The sequence below is a fragment of the Lissotriton vulgaris genome, chromosome 4_1 (genome assembly GCF_964263255.1).
Source record: "Lissotriton vulgaris chromosome 4_1, aLisVul1.2, whole genome shotgun sequence".
NCBI classification, from domain to species: Eukaryota; Metazoa; Chordata; class Amphibia; order Caudata; family Salamandridae; genus Lissotriton; species Lissotriton vulgaris.
The window spans coordinates 700,588,675-700,602,700 of NC_141691.1; the positions used below are offsets into that span (position 1 = coordinate 700,588,675).

At 40.3% G+C, this 14,026-nt stretch overlaps 1 protein-coding gene across 1 annotated transcript in view; it reads left to right on the plus strand.

The window, feature by feature from the left end:
• The window catches only part of LOC147722465 (collagen alpha-1(XXI) chain-like), a 675,708-nt gene that overhangs the window by 251,525 nt on the left and 410,157 nt on the right, over positions 1 to 14,026 (plus strand). The gene's annotated exons all lie outside the window — the stretch shown is intronic.

Below are 14,026 nucleotides of genomic sequence, written 5' to 3' on the forward strand. Positions count from 1 at the left end.
CACAAAAAAAAATCTGCAAATTCGCGGGAATTCGCGGATTTTGCGAATTGCGAGTTCGCAAATCCGCAAAATTTGCGAACGCGAGATTTGCAAAATTCGCCCATGCTTATCAGTTATACCATTAATGGGAAATCTGGGAATGTGCCAAAATCCATGGGAGGATTAATGAGAACACCCATGCTCCATGCATGGATTGCCTCCCTGGGGCAGAGTAACGCAAGGCAGAGATTTGCACTTCCTTGCACTACTGTAGATTTATTAGGCCATGCAGGGCACCACAAGGTGACCATGAATGGATTAATAGAACTCACTTAGGTTTTCTGTCACCCTTGCTCCCCCTTCCATGGCAGATGGGTGAAGCAAAACCTTGATAAATATGGGCCTTAGTTTTTCGGTCTCACTGCAAAAGTGCATGCGCTGTATGCTTTCTCACTGGCAAAAGATATTGGGCTTCATTGGTTGAAAACAGCAATGCAACACTTTTCATTGTGCCCTTCTTGCGACACCTTGGATGCGCTGTATTTACAGTACGTTTAAGGTAAAAAAAATGCTACAAGGGACTTGATTCAAAGAAAAATGAATCTCAGTTAGGAGTTGCACAAACGTATCACACTCCAGTGTATCAACAAGATATCACAATCAACAGTTTTGCTAGAATAAATCAAGGGAAAGGAAAGAGAACACACGGAGGAAGTAAATCTTATTCCAAGAAAATGTATATTGCATCAAATGAAATTCTGGGGAGACAAATACAAAGAAATCAATTAAAGCAAAACAGTTATGAACAGAGGTATGTGTCACATCTACTCATCAGTTCACAACTAGACATCAACTCCTAAATAAAATCACAGACAACCAAATTCATTAATTAACAATGGTCGTTTGTTGGTGCCAATGCAACGCTTCTGGAGATGATGGAAGTGTTGACGTTTCGGTCTAGTATGCAGTCGTCATGAAGACCATCATCAGGACAAAATAATTCGTTGCTGGGACAAACCCCTATGTTAAAACAATAAATTCATATTACTATCAATATATGTTAAAAAATCACTAAACTTAAAAATAATCAGTATTGCAACAGTTAATTAAAAAACGTTTGTTAAAACTCCGTGTGTTCAGGTAAAACCTGGAAACCAAATAGTCTAAGCGAAATACCCCTTCCTGGTATTGCTTGGTGAAGACATTCCATCAAAGAATGTGTTTATAAACTGAGCTTGATAATATTACATAAGCGTCAAAGGACGAAGTTCATAATCTTCATATCATAATCAATGACAAGCAGTAAATGATACATTATTGTGTCTTGAGAGCGTTATTATAAAGCAACGTAAAAAATGAATTTCGTACAATTACATAGGAAATATTACATCGTACTGCATATCAAAGTTAGAGACAGGCAGTAAATAATTCAATCTTGTGTTTCAAGAGCATTATTAAAACAAACATTGCAGAGTTACCCTTCGTACAACACCATGAGGAAGATTCCCTCTTACTTAATCAATATACTGATACATAGCCAATGAGGTACAAGACTGATAAAACAAAAAGTTTGTCACCTGAAATTTCCACAAGCTAGCTTCCAGTAGCAATGAGCAGCAAGAGATGTAGGACTAAATATCCAATCGCTGAAATGGGATCTAGAGGAATGTATAACTAATATTAGTTCAGTATGAAAAGTAGCAGTTATGACAGCCTACTACAGAAAGCATGGTTAAAGACCTACCCGCAGAACAGCGTATAGAGGCTTGCTGGTGATAGGTAACAAAACGACTAGTCGCTCGATACTCGGCGTAGTTATCAGAGTCTACAAACATAAATACAATGTTTTAGATATACGGGTCTAGAAACGTGAATACAGCATTCTAGATAGTGTGATGACGAATGTCTCATTTTAACATAGTCAAAATAAGTAAGTCCAAATAATGGCATATATACAGTACTAGACTCGTGATGATGTGCCATGAAGATATTACCTGAGCACACAATGTAAACGAATCAAAAGGGGTTCTATGGACCGCAATGTTAAATGGATATATGCGGTTTGAGACAAATTAAATGCTAGTTATTCCGATTACCACATAGAGCCCAGGCTATGTTTGGATGAACCTTAAGGTACAGCATCAAGACCAAACTAAGTTTAGATGATCTTGAGGTAGCATTCAAAGACATGAGCCCATTACCTAAATGCGGAAAAAGACATGCAGCAGCGACAATAACTTACTTGAATCAAATGGCTTAAAGCAATGCAGCGTCTAACGTCGGCATGCCGGGTCAAAGAATGACGAAACAAGTCAGAAACGACAGGAACCTGTGGCATTTAAAGCCCGCCAAGCCGGAAGTAGATAATCTCAATGTGAAATTGAGAAAGGACTGGTTTAGTTTCGATCCCATATGGATGAAATTGTGGGACTATGGACGCCATGTTGAGAAGGGAAGCTGCTAATAGCGGGAAAAAGCTCCGGAATTTAATTCGAGAGATATTAAAGAATCAACAAATCTTTGGTTGAAACCTCATTTAAAGAAAGTAACTACCATTAGAATGAGACCTTAATTAAAGAAAACAGCTACCATGAGGCGGCCATAGACTCAGTCTAAACTCGAGGGAGTGATGAATAGTTAGATGTACAGTACGTCAAATGGGCAGACATGTTGGAAAAGTGTCGAGAAAAATGCAACAGGGTTAGTCAGTGTAGATAAATACATGAATAGCTGAACGAGGAAATTTCAGATGACAAACGAAGTACAATTAATGGTGACACAGCCACAACCAACTTAGATGTCAGAGTAATAACAGAAAAAACTGTGCAAATATATACCAAAATCAACAGATCGAACGTGTTAAAAAGCATGGTTTCTGGTAGTCTATCTGCAAAGTGTTAGAAAATGAGTTAGAGGACACCCTCTATGACTGCTTACAGTTGGCTTAGTTGAGGCAAGCTAGTGCATGCCACTCTGTACTAGAGTTAAGACCAAATTTCACCGAATCAGCCAAACAGATCCAGCGTTGCTCCTTCAGTGTCAACATATAGTCAACATTGGCCTATAACCTAGAATTACAAAAACAACTTTCGGTTGAATCTAATTACCCCAGATAACCTTGCAATCTTACTCCAAAACAAGAGAGAAGAATTCAGGATCTAGCTAGGAGAGGCTTCGATGGGGGCTGGTTGAGTGAAAAAGAGGCAGCTTTCCTTATCAATAAGGCGCCCACGGTTCCGGCAATTTATGTACTGTCAAAAGTTCATAAACACCAGACTTGCCCTCCTGGCCGCCCAATTGTGTCGGGTGTAATTCCATCTTAAAACCCCTGGCACAATATGCGGATTTCTTTATACGCCCTTTTGCCACAGAGAACAAGAATTACATCAGAGACACTATGGCGGTGATTAATACTGTTGAGAATATTACATTCGATAGTGAAAAGGAACTTTTGGTGTCCATGGACATCGAAAGCCTTTACACTAACATCCCTCACGATGATGCATTATCCATCTTGCTGTCTCTACTCGACAGTAGACCAAGACCCCACTCAGTTCCATCAGAGTTTGTCATTGACTGTATACGCATTCCCTTATGTGAAAATTTCTTTATTTACGATAGAACCTTCTATCAACAACTAAAAGGTGTAGCCGTGGGCGCGATTTTTGCGCCGGATATTGCCAATATCTATGTCGCAGACTTCAAAGATAAGTTCATTTATGATATTAACAACCCTTTTGCAGCCCATCTTAGATGCTGGCTGCGGTATATAGATGACATTTTTTTCATCTGGCATGGCAATTTTGAAGAACTAACTGTTTTTCACAAATGGATAAACTCTAGAAATATCAACTTACAGTTCACTATGGTTTCCTATAAAGATAGCATGGATTTTCTTGACATTTCTATCAAGGTGAATGAGGAGAAGACTCTTTACACCACACTGTTCACCAAACCCACCGCGAGAAACACCCTCTTGAAATATAACAGCTGCCACCCGCAAGCTTTATGCGATGGGCTCCCCTTCGGGCAACTTCTACGCTTGCGTAGGAATTGCTCTAGATGGGTCGACTATTTCAGAAAAGCACAACATCTTAAAATCAAACTACTTGCTCGCGGTTATCCCAATAGACTATTAAAACGCTTGTTAAAGCGAGCTTGGTATAGTGACCGAGAGTCACTTCTCCAGGTTAAGGAGAGAACATTACTGAACCTAAGCTTGTATGTGTGACCACTTTTGGCACATCCAGTAACTCCATCAAGAAATTATTTTCAAAACACTGGTCACTTCTCTCAGACTTACCGAATTGGTCGACAAACCTATGTTTGCATTCAAAAGGGGTAGGAACATGAGAGATAGGTTGGTATATGCTTATAGAAACAAAGAAACTGAGTCCACTACAGAGCCACTATAAATTCAATCGCTGTACTGCATGTGCTACTACCAGCAACATCAAGCAATTCAACCTGAAGAATAAAACTTTTACTTTAAAGACCTTCTCTAATTGCAACACAACCAACGTGGTGTATTGCATTGAATGCCCATGTGGCCTGAAATATTTCGGCAAGACATCACAGCTCATCAAAAAACGAATTCTTCAACATCAATCACAAATCCGTTGTCATACTGATAATGCTCCACTGGTGGATCACTATTCTGCCAAAAAACACAGTGAGAAGGAATTACTTTGGTGGGTAGTAGAGGTTGTCAAGCCCACAATTAGACAGTCCAATGTTGACTATATGTTGACACTGAAGGAGCAACGCTGGATCTGTTTGGCTGATTCGGTGAAATTTGGTCTTAACTCTAGTACAGAGTGGCATGCACTAGCTTGCCTCAACTAAGCCAACTGTAAGCAGTCATAGAGGGTGTCCTCTAACTCATTTTCTAACACTTTGCAGATAGACTACCGGAAACCATGCTTTTTAACACCTTCGATCTGTTGATTTTGGTATATATTTGCACTGTTTTTTCTGTTATTACTCTGACATCTAAGTTGGTTGTGGCTGTGTCACCATTAATTGTACTTCGTTTGTCATCTGAAATTTCCTCGTTCAGCTATTCATGTATTTATCTACACTGACTAACCCTGTTGTATTAATCTCGACACTTTTCCAACATGTCTGCCCATTTGACGTACTGTACATCTAACTATTCATCACTCCCTCGAGTTTAGACTTAGTCTATGGCCGCCTCATGGTAGCTGTTTTCTTTAATTAAGGTCTCATTCTAATGGTGGTTACTTTCTTTAAATGAGGTTTCAGCCGAAGATTTGTTGATTCTTTAACATCTCTCAAGTTAAATTCCGGAGCTTTTTCCCGCTATTAGCAGCTTCCCTTCTCAACATGGCGTCCATAGTCCCACAATTTCATCCATATGGGATCGAAACTGAACCACTCCTTTCTCAATTTCACATCGAGATTATCTACTTCCGGCTTGGCGGGCTTTAAATGCCACAGGTTCCTATCGTTTCTGACTTGTTTCGTCATTCTTTGACCCGGCATGCCGACGTTAGACGCTGCATTGCTTTAAACCATTTGATTCAAGTAAGTTATTGTCGCTGCTGCATGTCTTTTTCCGCATTTAGGTAATGGGCTCATGTCTTTGAATGCTACCTCAAGATCATCTAAACTTAGTTTGGTCTTGATGCTGTACCTTAAGGTTCATCCAAACATAGCCTGGGCTGTATGTGGTAATCGGAATAACTAGCATTTAATTTGTCTCATAGCGCATATATCCATTTAACATTGCGGTCCATAGAACCCCTTTTGATTCGTTTACATTATGTGCTCAGGTAATATCTTCATGGCACATCATCACGAGTCTAGTACTGTATTTATGCCATTATTAGGACTTACTTAGTTTGACTACGTTAAAATGAGACATTCGTCATCACACTATGAGTTATCTAGAATGCTGTATTCACGTTTCTAGACCTATATATCTAAAACATTGTATTTACGTTTGTAGACTCTGATAACTACGCTGAGTATCGAGCGACTAGTCGTTTTGTTACCTATCACCAGCAATACACTGTTCTGTGGGTAGGTCTTTAACCATGCTTTCTGTAGTAGGCTGTCATAACTGCTAATTTTCATACTGAACTAATATTAGTTATACATTCCTCTAGATCCCATTTCAGCGATTGGATATTTAGTCCTACATCTCTTGCTGCTCATTGCTACTAGAAGCTAGCTTGTGTGAAATTTCAGGTGACAAACTTTTTGTTTTATCAGTGTTGTACCTCATTGGCTATGTATCAGTATACTGATTAAGTAAGAGGGAATCTTCCTCATGGTGTTGTACAAAGGGTAACTCTGCAATGTTTGTTTTAATAATGCTCTTCAAACACAAGATTGAATTATTTACTGCCTGTCTCCAACTTTGATATGCAGTACGATGTAATATTTCCTATGTAATTGTACGAAATCTATTTTTTACGTTGCTTTATAATAACACTCTCAAGACACAATACTGTATCATTTACTGCTTTTCATTGATTATGATATGAAGATTATGAACTTCATCCTTTGACGCTTAGGTAATATTATCAAGCTCAGTTTATAAACACATTCTTTGATGGAATGTCTTCACTAAGCAATACCAGGAAGGGGTATTTCGCTTAGACTATTTGGTTACCAGGATTTACCTGAACACACGGAGTTTTAACTAGCGTTTTATAATTAACTGTTGCAATACTGATTATTTTTAAGTTTAGTGATTTTTTAACATATATTGATAGTAATATGGATTTATTGTTTTAACATAGGGGGTTGTCCCAGCAATAAATTATTTTGTCCTGATGATGGTCTTCATGACAACTGCATACTAGACCGAAACGTCGACACTTCCATCATCTCCAGAAGTGTTGCGTTGGCACCAACAAACGACCATTGTTAATTAATGAATTTGGTTGTCTGTGATTTTATTTACGAGTTGATGTCTAGTTGTGAACTGATGAGTAGATGTAACACATACCTCTGTTCATAACTGTTTTGCTTTAATTGATTTCTTTGTATTTGTCTCCCCAGACTTTCATTTGACGCAATATAAATTTTCTTGGAATAAGATTTACTTCCTCTGTGTGTTCTTTTTCCCTTCCCTTGATTTATTCTAGCAAAACTGTTGATTGTGATATCTTGTTGATACACTGGAGTGTGATACGTTTGTGCAACTCCTAACTGAGATTCATTATTCTTTGAATCAAGTCCCTTGTAGCATTTTTTTTACCTTAAACGTCCAGTGCCCAAGCCTACAAGGGTTTATTGGGTTTCCCCTGCCTATATCACGTATTTACAGTACAGCGGTCCATGTCGCAAGGAATGACCAGATACGCCAAAAATCCTGAAGTGTCTGGTGGCGCAGAAATGACTCATTGCTGGAGAGTGTCGCCCGTGTATGTTGGTGCTAGCACCACTTACGATAGATATACGTTTTCTTATATCTGCGGTCACTTAATTTAACACCCATGAGTCACCCCTAAGATAATGCCTATCAATCCTGAGGGTGCTAGGTTATAAATGTGAGGGTGCCCTGCATGAGCAGGACAGTCCCTACAAACCCCAGAGTCAATTCTTCAGGCTTTGTAAGTGCGGTCAGCCATTTTGATACATATAGTGGCTATGCGTCATTACGTGATGGCTAACTACATATTCGCTGTGCTGACCCTGGGCATGTTTGGTATCAAACATGTTGGAATCATAACCCAGCACTATTACTGGGGTCTGCCAGCAAACTAGTGCTGTTGCCGAGCCTAGACAAAATCCTAGACAAAATTCTGTTCTCCTGCTGTAGAGCTGAGATCGAGCAGGGGAAGGTAGAACAATAGGTTTCCTGCCACAGGGAGGTGTGGCCACCTCTCAGATAGGACTTATAGTATTGGGCTGGGGTGTGGGTGCTTGCCAGAACCACCAGACCGATTTGAAAGGCCCGTTTGGTGCCCTCCTTGCATACTCCAGTTTGAGCCAGTTCAGGGAGCCCTTGGCTCCCTCTCTGGCGTGAAACTGGACAAGGGACATCCTCCCCTCTGTCCAGCCCCTCCTCTGGGAGGGACCCTTGAATCATCCCAACTCTTTCCCTAGGGTACTTAAGGGCTTACCTGTGGTGGCTCTTCAGTTTCATTGTGGGAAAAGATTAAAACATGAAAGTACCTCAACTTCAACCGTCTGGACACTTTGGACTGCTCTGGACTTCGCCTGGAACTGAGACTGCATCAAGGAAGAGTCCGGCTGCTCCTGGTCTTGCTGTTCTGAAAGTCTTCTTCTTATGTTTAAACAACAACCTAGGCAGACATAAGAATTGTCAGTTAGATTTAACGTGGGCAAGGAACCATTCACAGAAATGAGGTTAAAACAAATTGTATTGGCAATACATCAAAAATTCATCAAAAGAGTTCGAAAGTAGTTTCGGAGAGTCAGGATTTTAATAAAAATAGTTCAAATGAACTATAAAAAAATTAATAACATGGGAAACAATCACTGTATAAAAGAGACAATAAAAAGCAAAAGTACGAAAAAAATATACGTGGCACAACAATAATTAATCTCGACGCGCGTTTCGGTGACCAGCGCCTTCTTCAGGACAAGCCACACAGTAACCTAAATAATAATAAACATCATATATTAAAATCAAATGAAAACATTACATAATAAATTTATCAGCAAAGGAAACAATTACTACATTTCAAAATAAAAAATGCTCTAATGTTTTAGCCAACAATTATAAAAACACCTCAAACAGTTATCATACATCAACATGATATAGAGTTGGCCCTAAGCCCATCTACCGACAAGTTATATTTATTAATAAGTACATCAAACCATAATAAATTTCAGTGCTCACTTTATCTCAAGTCTATGATAACCAACAGGATCCAGAACAATAGGTAAACATGATGTTGGGAGTATTCAGACAGAAAAAGGCAATGAAATATAGTGAAAAAGGGAAATCCTTTCATACATTTCTACTAAATGATATTTAGAATAACTTGCCCCTCTAGCCAAGGTCGTTAGATCCTTTGGGCTGGAGGTGCTGTCCTATGCTGATGCCACCCAAATTATGGTGTCCATCACCAACAGCATATAAGCATTTGCAACTAATTTCAAAAACTGCATGCAGGCAGTGGCCTCCTGGATGGTAGAGAACTACCTCAGACCTAAAGGGGATACAACTGAGCTTTTGGTCTTTGGGAATATATAGCATATCTGGTCCCATGCTTGGTGGCCTGACATGCTTGGTCCCTGCCCCTGCCCATAGCAAAACATCTTGGTGTCATAGTGGACAACTCCCTCTCCCTGAGCCCCCAGATCACCAGAACGGTGTTTACCTGGTTTGGAATTATCAAGGTCCTTAGGAATATATCTCAATTTCTTTCTTTTTAAAGGAGGCAGTTGTAGCCCTAGTGTTGTTCAGACTGGACTATTGCAACACCCTTTATCTGGGCACTAGGAAGGGGCTTGTACACCGACTACAGCTGGTGCAGAACGCAGAGGCCAGGCTGGTGATGGACCTTCCCAATTTCCAGTCTTGGCGTCTATCAGTAAGCTTCATTGGATCCCTCTAAGAGAATCCTTTTTAAAGCCCTTTGCCTCGATCAGAAGGCTTTTTATAATCTAGGCTAGGAAGGTATTTAAAGGCTTTTGATGATATGTTCCCACCAAGCAGTTAATATTCGCCAGTAAAAATTGACTGGTAGTTCTCAGGTTCACAGGAGCCATATGGGGGGGGGGAGAGCCTTCTCCTTTGCTGCTGCCAGGCTCTAAATTCCCTCCCTCTCTCAATTTCTGGACAAGAGTCTCACTCTCTCTTCCACAAGGCCCAGAAAACCTGGCTCTTCACTAGCTAATCAGTGTGAGCACTACACGTCTTTCGACTGCTGGCTCTTTCCGCAGCGCCTTGATGCCTCTAGGCAAACTCACGCTTTACAAGATTAATATTCATTCACCGGTCTGCTGCTCCTGACATCCTACAGACCCCGAAAGGCTCGGCAGCTCAGGTGGTGGTTCTACAACTCTCGCGAGGCCTGTTGTGTCTTCTCAGCAAGTTTGAGACCAGTATCCCTCGTTAGATTCAATGGAACAGAACCCCTGTGCAACACGCTGACTTACCATTGCCGAGGCTTGTTGGCTCTATTCTCCAGAGATCTTTGGGCTACAAGAAGCTCCAGCATCTCTTCCTGCCAAGATCTTGATCCTCACTGCATCGTCTGCACCATGGTCCTGCATCATTGGTGACCTGCTCGAGGTCTTCTTGTGACTTTTGTGCCTTCAGCCTGTGGGTCCTCTTGAGGGTCTTCTTTGGCTTCAGTAGGTTCCCCTGAATGCTTGGGGCCTGCTCCTCAGTCTGTAAGTCACTTGGACCTTGCTGGTCCCAACATTGCACCTTTTTCGTTTACTATATCTGTTACTGCTGCCGAAGGCTTGTTGGTGCTCCTGCCGGAATCCAACCCCCTGGTTCTCGACTGCTGACGTGGGGCAGCTCTTGAATGGATCTTGGTCTTCATTGGTCTTCTGTGCCTCCTGGTCACCTCTGAGAGGCATAGACTCTGCACCCTCTGCTGGCTTGTACTTCTCTTCAATAATCCATCCTTGGATTCCACCGGACTCTTCCACCTTTGCACCAGCTGCATCTTTCCTGAAGTCCTCCATTGTGGTCTACTGCAGTTTCCATTGTCACTTTGCACTTATGCATCCAGCGTCCCTGATGTAGGTATCCTATTTCCTGGAGCATCCACTGGTGAGGTGACTCTCCAACCTTCTGGCTTCCACACAGTTTTTACAGGGTCCGCTGGGAAGGGTCCTTCTTAAAAGCTGCAACTGCAACTTTCCCATTGGCTTGCTTTGAGTACACGGTTGTGTTTCCACTCTGCACACAGCCTCCGTGGGGTTCCTGGGTACTTACCTCGTGTGGTTCCTTTTTGTCCCCAGCTCTTCTAAGTCTTATGGTCCAAGTCCTGACTTCAGTCACAACCGCATTCCACTTCTTTAGTTTATGGTTTGGTCTCCCGCTGGAGACCACTGTGTATTTGTGCTTACTTACCTGTTTACATTTGAAGTTTTGTGAGTATTGTGTTGATATCTTCGGGTAGGAGTTATATCAATGTATTAGTGAGTGTATATAATAAATATGCCTATTTTTATAACAACACTGTGTAGTTCTTTTTTGTTTAACCTACACTATATGCCACTTAGAGAGCTTTCTATGGGTGTTTGAGACCACTAACATTACCATAAGGGTTGCCGGGATTAGCGCAAGGTGCTTCACTTAAATAAGTGTGCTCCATATATTAAGCCAGCCTCCTACAATCACTTTGTAAATATGGAGCAGTGAGCCGCATTTTTTACGCTGCTGTAGTATCACAAAAAGCGATGCAATCGCAGCGTAAGGCCTTCATAAATAAGGCCCATTGTATACAACAAGAGGCTTGCAGCCTGCATGCTTAACATTCTTGGCTTCATTTTCACCTTTATTTGCTGCCTTCTAATTGGCCAGAGCCTGCTTGAAATTAAATGAAAAGAGCATTTATAAAGCGCGATAGCTACCCTCGGGCGTCCTAGTGCTGCTGACAACACGCCTAAGTACACAACAATTCAGGCTACTCTGGTTTGTTAAAAAGCAGGGTTTTTAGGAGTTTACGGAATGTAAGTAATTTGGGTTCTGATCTGAGTTGGATGGGGAGGGAATTCCAGAGTCTAGCCAAGTTGAGAGAGAACGAGCAGCATCCTCATCTTGCTCTCTTGAACCTCGGTGCTTGCTTCACTTCCTCTTCTTTTGGCTGGAGCATGGACTAGGTAGAAATTGCTTCAGCTTGAATGCTGTCGTTCCAAAATGAATGCTGTGATTCTGGTACCACTTTTGTTTTTTCTTCTTCTCAGTCGTCCTTGTTGAACCTCTTGCCATTTGTAGCTATGTTTTAATATGCCACAAACACTTCAAAGAAGACATGTTCTCCTTTGAAATTGATGTATTTGTTGTGATAACAGATGTCATCTGCTTATATTGTAACAACAGATGTCATGTACTTCCTAATGAATTTTCACTGAGAAATGGACATGGGCGCAATTTCTTTCTTTATATAATAGGACTGTTTGCCAAATGTAATATTTTTTTATTTTTGATGGATGGGAAGATTACCTGATTTGGTCAGAATCACAGGGATGTTGTGCCAAGACCGAACAAGCATTGGCAAAGCCAGCAGGTCTCCCTTTTGGAACTATTGGTTGTGCCATTGACTTCTGTACCAGCTGCACAGCATGGGGCTTTCTGACTGTGGCAATGATTTGAAGCTTTCTGTGTAGCACTGTGGCTGCTGTGCATCATGGATACAAATATTAATAAAAAGGACAATAATGCATCTGACACTAATGTTCTTTTTTTTAAAAAAAGTGCATTTCTAATAGTTGCATCATAGGCATAGCACTTTATAAAATTAGTTTTAGACACAATACAAAGCATTCACGCTGCTTTAAAGCATGGCTATATAATATAGCCAAAGCCAGTAGCTCTCATGGGCGAGACCTAGTGGCTTCGTTAATGCTCATTTCAGTCTCAGCTATCCTGGAGAAAGGACTCCTTTCACAGCCATATTGGTAAAGTTAGAGTCTCTTGATTTCATATACTAAGCTTCCAGGTGCAGTGTTCCAGAAATATACATTTGCTCAAAAGATCTACAAAAAGTAATGGTGAGAAAGCATTTAGTTGTTTTTAACAGTAGAGTGAAACTTGGTGAATGATGAAGAATCCTCAAAATTCTAAAAATGACAAGAAATACCCATCATTCCAAAAGACCTTATAAAACAATTAGCAATGTATAGATTCAAATTGTTTGATATACCTTTTTTTCATAAACACCAGCAAAGCCAACAAATTTTGGCCATGAACGCTATTAGCTTTGCCAATGCTTATTACTTAATGAGTGCACATCCATGGTGAACAACTTTGAAAACAAATCCTGGTGAAAGATGGCCGCCGTGGATGTACACATATAAAAACGCCTTTTGAAAGATGCCTGAAGTGCATGCACTTGGTTACATGGCCATCTTGAAGTAGGCAACAACATTTAGGGATGGCTTCCTGTTAAGTGTTACATCCAAAAATTAGTAAACTCCAGGGAGCAAGACGATGCTGTGTAGAGGTGGTGGATGTATTGCATTATAAACAAAAGATCTTCCAACAACAGCTAAAGCTGTCTACAGCTGAGACTATACAGTAGACTTTGATTACTCATTCAATAGGTCAATTTTGCTGATAACAAAGAGATGTAACACACTGGACAATAGTACATTTGATTATCTTTCTAAAGGCACTGAAAGCGTATGCATCCTTTAGTTTTTGTAATATTTAAGTAAAAAATATAATGAAGTTATTTTGGCAATTTTTTCCAATCCCTTCCCAGACATAATTGTGCTTCGATGAGTGTTGAAGGAAATTTCAACGCCATGAAGGAAGAATTTCACATAAGCATACTGGTCAGGGGCGTTAACTGGTTTTCACCCATCAGTTTACTATATATTGTATAACTATTGGAATTTAATAATGTGCCGAAACCTTAGGATTAGATACTGATTTTTTTATGTGATTTAGCATTAGGGGGTGGTTCCCAAAGCATTCATGAATGATGTTTTTTCATGTCTTTGATGATATGTTAAAACAGTGGCAGGTGTAGGCAGTTTATACCAGTTTATTATGAAACCTGATTTCTGGGAATGGTAATCTGAGGCAAAAATATTTGTTTATATTTATTTTGTGGAATTTTGCTTTGGTGATGATGTGCTCGGTTGTTTTTCTGCTGCTTTGTTTTTGTGATACATTATTGCAATGTGATGTATTGTACTATAGGTATCGTGTTGTGGGCTGTTGTGACGTTTTTGTTGTGTTGACATTAGATATGAACAAATGAAGAAACAATTCCATTCAAAAGCAGCATAAACCTTCACAAGTCCTACGATAAGTAATCATTTATCACTGATTAGGCCGGAAAAATAACTCTGATCCAACTCCTTAAATAGTTAAGACACTAGTAAACCTAAAACGAAGACAGAGACTATA